Source organism: Heliconius melpomene, chromosome 20 (genome assembly GCF_056956725.1).
Source record: "Heliconius melpomene rosina isolate 202511_hmr_F chromosome 20, ASM5695672v1, whole genome shotgun sequence".
Classification (NCBI taxonomy): domain Eukaryota; kingdom Metazoa; phylum Arthropoda; class Insecta; order Lepidoptera; family Nymphalidae; genus Heliconius; species Heliconius melpomene.
The window spans coordinates 5,233,665-5,241,639 of NC_140408.1; the positions used below are offsets into that span (position 1 = coordinate 5,233,665).

General features: G+C 28.5%; 1 pseudogene across 1 annotated transcript; it reads right to left on the reverse strand.

Annotated features, from left to right (window-relative positions):
• Nucleotides 1–208: 208 nt before the first annotated feature.
• On the reverse strand, nucleotides 209–7,501 carry LOC146527667 (TAR DNA-binding protein 43 pseudogene; annotated as a pseudogene). The gene has a single exon (XR_014879172.1). The product of XR_014879172.1 is annotated as a TAR DNA-binding protein 43 pseudogene (transcript).
• Nucleotides 7,502–7,975: the final 474 nt, after the last annotated feature.

Genomic DNA, 7,975 nt, shown 5'->3' on the forward strand with positions numbered 1-7,975 from the left:
AATTATTGTCTAAGTAAAACTATTATAGGTCTATTTTGGAAAATTCAATTCCATAAGAGGAAAATTTTTATCCACTACAATTTTTTTGACAATGTAATCAAATGTTAAAAAAGTGTTTAATTGACAAATAATACTTCATTTTTAGCTTACATGCTTATTCACATTTTTTACCGACTTCTGTAAGAAAAGGAGGTTATCAATTCGACTGTATTTTTTTTTTTATGTTTTAGTTACCTCATAACTTTTAACTGGGTGGACCGATTTTGATATTTTTTTTTTATTTGAAAGGTATAGCTTCCCGAATGGTCCCATTTTTTTTGGTCCATGTCTGACAATGGTATCCATGAGAAAATCACATAAGTCTTAAATTTGCATTATGCATGTGCGCGACTAATAGCCGAATAACTCAATGTCGCGCCAACCGATTTTAATGATTCTTTTTTTATTTGAAAGGATACACTTCAAGGATAATTTGGTGAAAGTTTGGTTAGGTTTCGATTATGGAATTTGGAGAAAATTGAGAAAGTTTGTTTTTTTTGGTCAAAAATTAATTATACTGTAATAGTTACAAGCAAAAAATTTTTAAATTGATGTCAGAAGTGAGATTCCTGATAGTTGCATTTCTTTTCAACCAATCTCAAAAAAGAGGATGTTCTCATTTTCAACCAACTTCAAAAAAGGGAGATTCCGAATTTACCCGAATACTTTTTATGTTTGTTCTTGTCAATATACCAAAATGTAACTTTGCACAAAAATAATAGCTAATTAAATGAAGTTTTACATAGAACAATCACAACCACTCGTTGACAACCACTACCATCACCATCACCATTCGTTCAAGAAGCATCATTTTAAGATCTACCCATCACTAAAAATCGTAAAATAAATTAATTTTTAACAAAAACAAAAACCGACTTCTAACAACGAACTAAAAAGTGAAAAATAATTATATAAAGATTTTATAATTTTGAAGTCGGTGTCAAACTAATGCTACAACACCTTTACTACAATATCTAATTACTAAGCCTGTTTGTTTTACTTGGCACCGACTTGAAAATTATTAAATCTTTATATAATTATTTTTCACTTTTTAGTTCGTTGTTAGAAGTCGGTTTTTGTTAAAAATTAATTTATAGATACACGATATCTATCAAATTATAGAAATGACGTTAAATTTAAATCAGGGATTAAGTGATACCAGTTTTTAAATCGACATATATTTTGAAATTACATTTAATGGAAAAATTACGTTATATTCTGGTAATGATACTAATATACAAGTATTATACAAGTATTATAAATTAATAATTAAATCAGCAAAAAAAACACTTATTTTTTTATAAAATAACATAAAAGTTGATTAAATATCGCCTTTTTACAATTTTTTATATTGCACTTAACGTGACCATTCTTTATTGTATTAAAATAACATAGGAAGTTTTCATGTTTATTTGGGTTTTTATGTACCATGTATATGGTTTTTCGTTTTTTACCCGACTACGGCGAAGCCTAAAGTAAGGTTATGATTTTGACCGGTATGTATGTAAGTTTATATGTTCCCCTATAGTACTTCTAAAATATTTATCATAATTTGACGAATGACGTATTTTAGGCGGCTCAATTGTCCGCTGGTTATATATATAGATTTTGTTATACTGTAGTTATATTAAATTGAATATGGCGCCATCTAGAGCGCAGAAATGGTAAACTAAAAAAAGGGCCATAAAGTCCATAGGAAACTAGTTTAAAATATGAGTACGAAATATACTCGTATTTGCAATCAAAACTGGATTAAATTAGTTTAATAAACCTTTAAATGTATAGAAGATGTTTATTTAGACCATGCTTCGATTCTTAAAATACATGTGTTAAAAATAACTTACTTCTTGTTTAGAAGTCAACGTATGCTACGTAAATATGTAACTAGGTATAACAATGAGGATACAATATTTAATATTCCTACTTGTGTTGAACTCATGGTACTGTCTCATCATGGTATTCTATAAGGATAGTTGTGGTGCTAAAAACTATGGATCCAGCGATTTGTGAAGTTGTAGCAATTGTTTAGTGTTAGGTGGGGTATTTAGGTACCTTTTGATAATTGGTAGAATTATTTCAAAGTAGCAGTCTTTATATTTTGTAATTTATAATAATTCTTTATTTTATTGGACATCCGCTCGCTGTCACCGGACAACCTATAAACTAAACAAGAAATCTATTAAATGTTACTTTATAGCTTCTCACTTTTACCTGCATACATCATCAGGAGACGATGAGTAACCATACTGTTAAAACAGCTCCATTCTCCACTTTCGATAAAATATCAAGACATTTGTGTGATTTGACCAGAGAAATGAAAGTAATTATTGATTAAAATATCATCGAATGGATATCGAACCCATGGATTCTTTTTACCCTGACGGCACATTTTTTGATTTGTTATATGAATTGCTAAAGATATCTTTTAACTACAAACTTTGTTATGAAACTTCGAAGTTTTCTTATTTTTGCAGAAATAACGAATGTCAAGCACTGGTACCTTTACTAAACATTTTGTATTCGGCGCTCATAAGTTTAAGATGAAGTCTTAATCGATAATTGAAGGTTTTTTCTATTCTTGGCTAATACAAATTTGAAACAATTTGAATATAACTTCAGGATACCATAAGATTATATTATGTAACTTTTTTATTTATGCTTGTAATAATTGATTTAAACTTTATATTTTTTTAATATTTGTAATGAAAATGTGCTATTACATTAAGGCGTCGATTACTGGTGCCATTACCTATGTATAAAGAATTTTAAATCATTCGACACCAGTTTTCGTGTTTTAAGTACTTTATTAAATCAACGCAGACACAAAACAAATTCAATAGAATCAATAAAACCGGTGTGGAAATTACATACATAAAAGCTAAAATGATAAATTACTATTTAAACTTCTTCAGCAATATCTGTAATATGTGTATAAAATAAATATTTAGTGTATACAAATTATGACTTGCTATAGCAATGAGGTGGAAGACATGAAATTAAATAAAGAAAACGTAGACTATACATGAAACTAAATAATAAATACATGTGTATACCTATTAATACAAGAAAAATATGTTCTTTTCAATTAAATTATTATTGATAAGGCATATGGTATCATTATCAAGATATTAGATGACAAGTTGACAATTTATTTAGATAAGTTGCATAACAAAAATATATTTAGGAAAAATCAATGTGTAAAGCATTTTTTCTAATAAATACTTATTATTTTTCTTGAAAAAGAATAATCTGTATAATCACTAACATCGTAACTATTTCTATTCAAAATATATCATTCATAATAAAGTATTTTTCCGTTTGATTTATTGGTATTATACATGTCATCAATTCTTTGTTTAAGTTTAACATTAGCACCATGTTCGGTTGATCCTATTGAAGTCAGTGGGATTGTATTATTAATTTTACAAAGTAAACCATGACTAAGCACACACATGAAAATGAATAAACTATATTTACACAGAACATATATATTGCACTTAAAATTGAACATGAAAAGTGATGGTTCAGAAGTGGATATTTGCATGTTTCTTACTAAACTGTATGGACCTTGAAGAGCTTTAACTTATTCTAATTAAATTGACAATTTTGCTTAAAAAATAATTTTTCTTCGATTTTTGTATGTACTTAATTAACGCAAACTACGTGAATAGCAGGCATGAATAACAATTAATATTGGTAGTCTAATAAACAATTTAATTTCAATAAAAAGTGAACAAGGCATTTTAATAATTTTGTAATCATCGAAATCATTAAATGTACTTACAAAAAAGGTCCATTACTGAAGTAAAAAGATATTTGTAGTCATGTATAATAGGGATTTTGACATTATATAAAATCAAAATTGTAATATAAGTAAATATTATGTAATGACGTTACTACTGGCATATCATTTTCACTGTATTATTTTTTATGATCCCTCTATGCTCTCTCGAAATATTTAAATTACGGTTGTTTCTAGCGCTGCCAAATGTCCCGATTTTTATCCCAAAAATTAAATATCCCTAACGGGACAGGCGTAGTCTCGAATTATAAACGAATACGAATAAATAGAAACGAATTATTCGACGTATTTTGAAATATATTGTTGATTACTTAAAGATTTTAATTTGTCACTAATAATTTCGAAGAAATACAAATAAGTATATTGGTAAACCAAAACAGCATCGTTTAAGTATAGCGACGTTATTCCATTAAAAAACATTTTATATTGATATCTATTAGCATTAAAAACTTTATTTAAAACTCAATATTTAATAAAGAGATTTAATAAATGGATTTCTCATTATTTATTCAATTTTTTTGTCCCGCTTTTGGTAAAAGAGTCCCGCTTTTTTGTTTAAAATGTTCAAAAATCCCGCTTTTCACCGACAGAAAATATGGCAATGCTGATTGTTCCTCATAATTTATCTATTTTACCAAATTCTTTCTTTTTTTATATATATTTGAAATAAAAATTGATTTGTCAATATCCCTATTAATATACATTTTTTACAAGTTATTTTTCAAATAACTGATAAAAATTTATATAAATCAATGTAGATAATCTACAAATTTGCACAAAAAACAAACAAATCCACAAATTAAACGTTTAGTCAAATAAATATATTACAAACAGCATAGAATCCCAGTTGAATATGTACTTTAGTAAAACTGGTGTTACCTTTTTATATAGTAAAAAAATAACAGATGTCTTTATTACTAGTACATAATATTTTCATTTAAATCTTTTGTATTTATTTATATTTGTAATTATGATGAATTTAGTTAAAAATAAAGCCTATATAATCTAAGCCACCTCTTTTGAAAGTAATTTATATATAAATACATTTGATTTACAACACTGGTATGAGTAAGTTTTACAAACGCTGCACCAAGTTGGTAAAATATATATATTGAAAATTTATAATATACTCTATAATGTTCATATAATTTATGAAATTTATTTACAGTCTTAGAATTTGTACCAACATCATTTATATCTGTTATACATTTATGTGCCTTTTTACATACTGACATGTGGAATTCATATATCTACAACTAGGTACCCATTCAATGAATTATTCCACATAGCTAATCACAAAAATATCTTGCCATTTATTTAGTCAAAAATAGACATTTACCCTCAATTTGCACATATCCTGAGGAAACACACATAATAAATTTATAATAACCAACATTATTGACAAACAATTATAACAATCAATAGACCTCTATCTTTTACTATACAAGAATGAACTTTTAACAGTCTGGTGTAAAACATATACCTATTAATGTACAACGCACAGTACTCTTACTCTATGATTGGTAGGTACAAATTAGTTCTGGGATGTAACATAATAAAGTGATGTAAAGATAACACAATAAAAATTAAAACCAATATGACAAAACAAGTTCATAAATACTATATATCAACCTAATGAAAATATTATATAACATGAACTCATTATAAAAAATATGTTACAAATAACAACAATTCAAAAAAATATATTTTTAAATAATGTTTGTGGCAATGTTTTTTAATAATTTAAAAAAAAACATGCAAAACAAAAATGGAAATGTAAGGTTAATAAAGAATAAATGAATGTATGTTTATTTATGGTATTATTGTACTAATGGTATACTATCATCATAGTTGAACAATTATAATTTATTTTAAACAAGTGATAATGCTTTATTCAAAATAAATTATCTGTGAAGCTCACACCATACTTTTGCAAGATTTTATAATTAGTGGGTTAAAAATTATTAAAAATTAAAAAAAGCACACCAACAATTATGTCTGTTACAAAACAAGGTTCTACCTACAGCTTTAAATTTATCCAATTATTTAAACTATGCAATTGTAACAGATATAGTTTTAAGAAAACAACAAAACACAAGCAATATCATAATAAATTAATAACATCAGTAGCAAACCACTCTTTACCAACAGAACAACCCATTTGTATTATAGATAATGACATAAAATAATTATCTAACTCTTGCTACAATCACAGAGATTATTGTGAGCTTATCAAATCAGATACTGGATCAAACAGAGTGGCCTTGGGATTGATGTCTTTGTCCCCATTGACTAGAAGGTCCCTGTGCAGAATTACCTTGTTGCATCCATGACAGAAAATTAGGTGGCGCAGGGGGAGCAGATGATGCTGGTCCTGCAAAAGCACCTTGATCTGAACCACCAGATGGTATGTTGTTTATAAGACCCCAACCAGCTGCTTGGTTTAATGCTGCTGCTACTAGTGCTTGGTTTACTGGTAATCCTCCCATTCCAAGAGGCATGCTACCACCTTGTCCTTGACCCCCTCCTCCAGCTACAGCAGTTTGACCATGCTGCCCAGACAGACCTAAAGCTTGCATATTCACCATATCCATATTACGGCTACTCCATGAGTTGTTATTAGAGACATTGTGTGGGTGGCCTTCTTCATAATTTCTACTAGGTAAATTTCGTTGATTAGAACCACTTTTATTCTGTTTCGGAGATGCATTTGAAACATTAACAGACACACCTTTTATTATATGATCTTGCCCACACAAGCTTTGGGCAACTTCAGGATCCAAAAATGTTATAAAGCTGAATGCTCGAAAAGGTTTTGGAATAAATACATCTGTGACTTCACCAAATTGTGAAAAATATTCTCTCAAATCATTAGCTGATAAGTCTTCCGTACAACGGCCAACAAACACTTTGCAAGGCATAGAAGCAACCGAACCTTCTTTTGAATTAGGTATCCGTACATCACACCAACGGCCATCAATCATATGTCTTTGCGCTAATACTCTCATTTGAGATGTATAAGATGAAAATCGAATAAACGCAAATCCCTTTGACATACCAGTTTTAGGATCGCGTTTTAATTGTGCCATTAAAACTTCACCAAACTTCTCAAAGTACTCGCGAACAGTTTGCTCTGTAGCTTTCCATGGCAAACCCAGAACTATTAAATCAGAGCATAAATTGTCATTTCTTTTGCTTTTAATGGAAGATGTTTCAGAATTTTCGCCTGACTTGCGTTTATTTTCTTTAGGAAAACTGCAAATGAATAAATAATTGCCCCAACCTTCAGGAGGTGGATACAACCTGCCATCTCTTAATCTGATTCCTCTGAATGTTTTTGTCTCAGGATGTCTATACTTAAGACCACAGCATCCAGGGAATTGCGCAGACACTGTTGTTAACATTAAAGTCCCATCTTCTTCGATTGGAAGTTCTATGGGTTCTTCATTTTCATCTTCGGCCACGGGCAAGTACTCGAAGGACATTATTTCTTAGTCATTAACAATATTTACTAATATATAATAAAATAAACACAGATAGGTCACTTATACTAAAAATCTGTACAATTTCTATTTCATATAAATATAAAATACGTCAGCTACGGGTTAGGAACCCATTGCAATTTGATGGTTAAAAACATAGCAAAACTGAGAGACTTTGATCTTTCTGATACATTTATACATAAGAAGGTTATACTAATCAAAGTATTAAAACTATTTGTATGCGGTATATTCGACACTCGACAACTTTCTAAAATTGACAGCATTGGGAAAATACTACCTTATATAAAAATTATGATTAAAAAATAAGTACAAAACGGGATCTAATTTTTATATTAAAAATAGTTTAAAATGTTTAATTTATTTTCTCAATTATTACTAATTTTAATTAATTCAGTTACATTAATAAAACTAAATGCATTGTGAGTCTTTTCATTTTTTTTTATGCTGGGTATTTATAATAAGTTCGCTTTTTATAATGAACGTAGATAATATTTTCATATTTTTACTATAAGCTAAAACTTAAGCTTCCCGAAAAAAAAGCAAATGAATTTATTTTGTATGATAGGTATACCATATAATGATATCTCGGCTGGTTTCGTCCATGTCTATCTCCATATAATGTTAAAAAAAG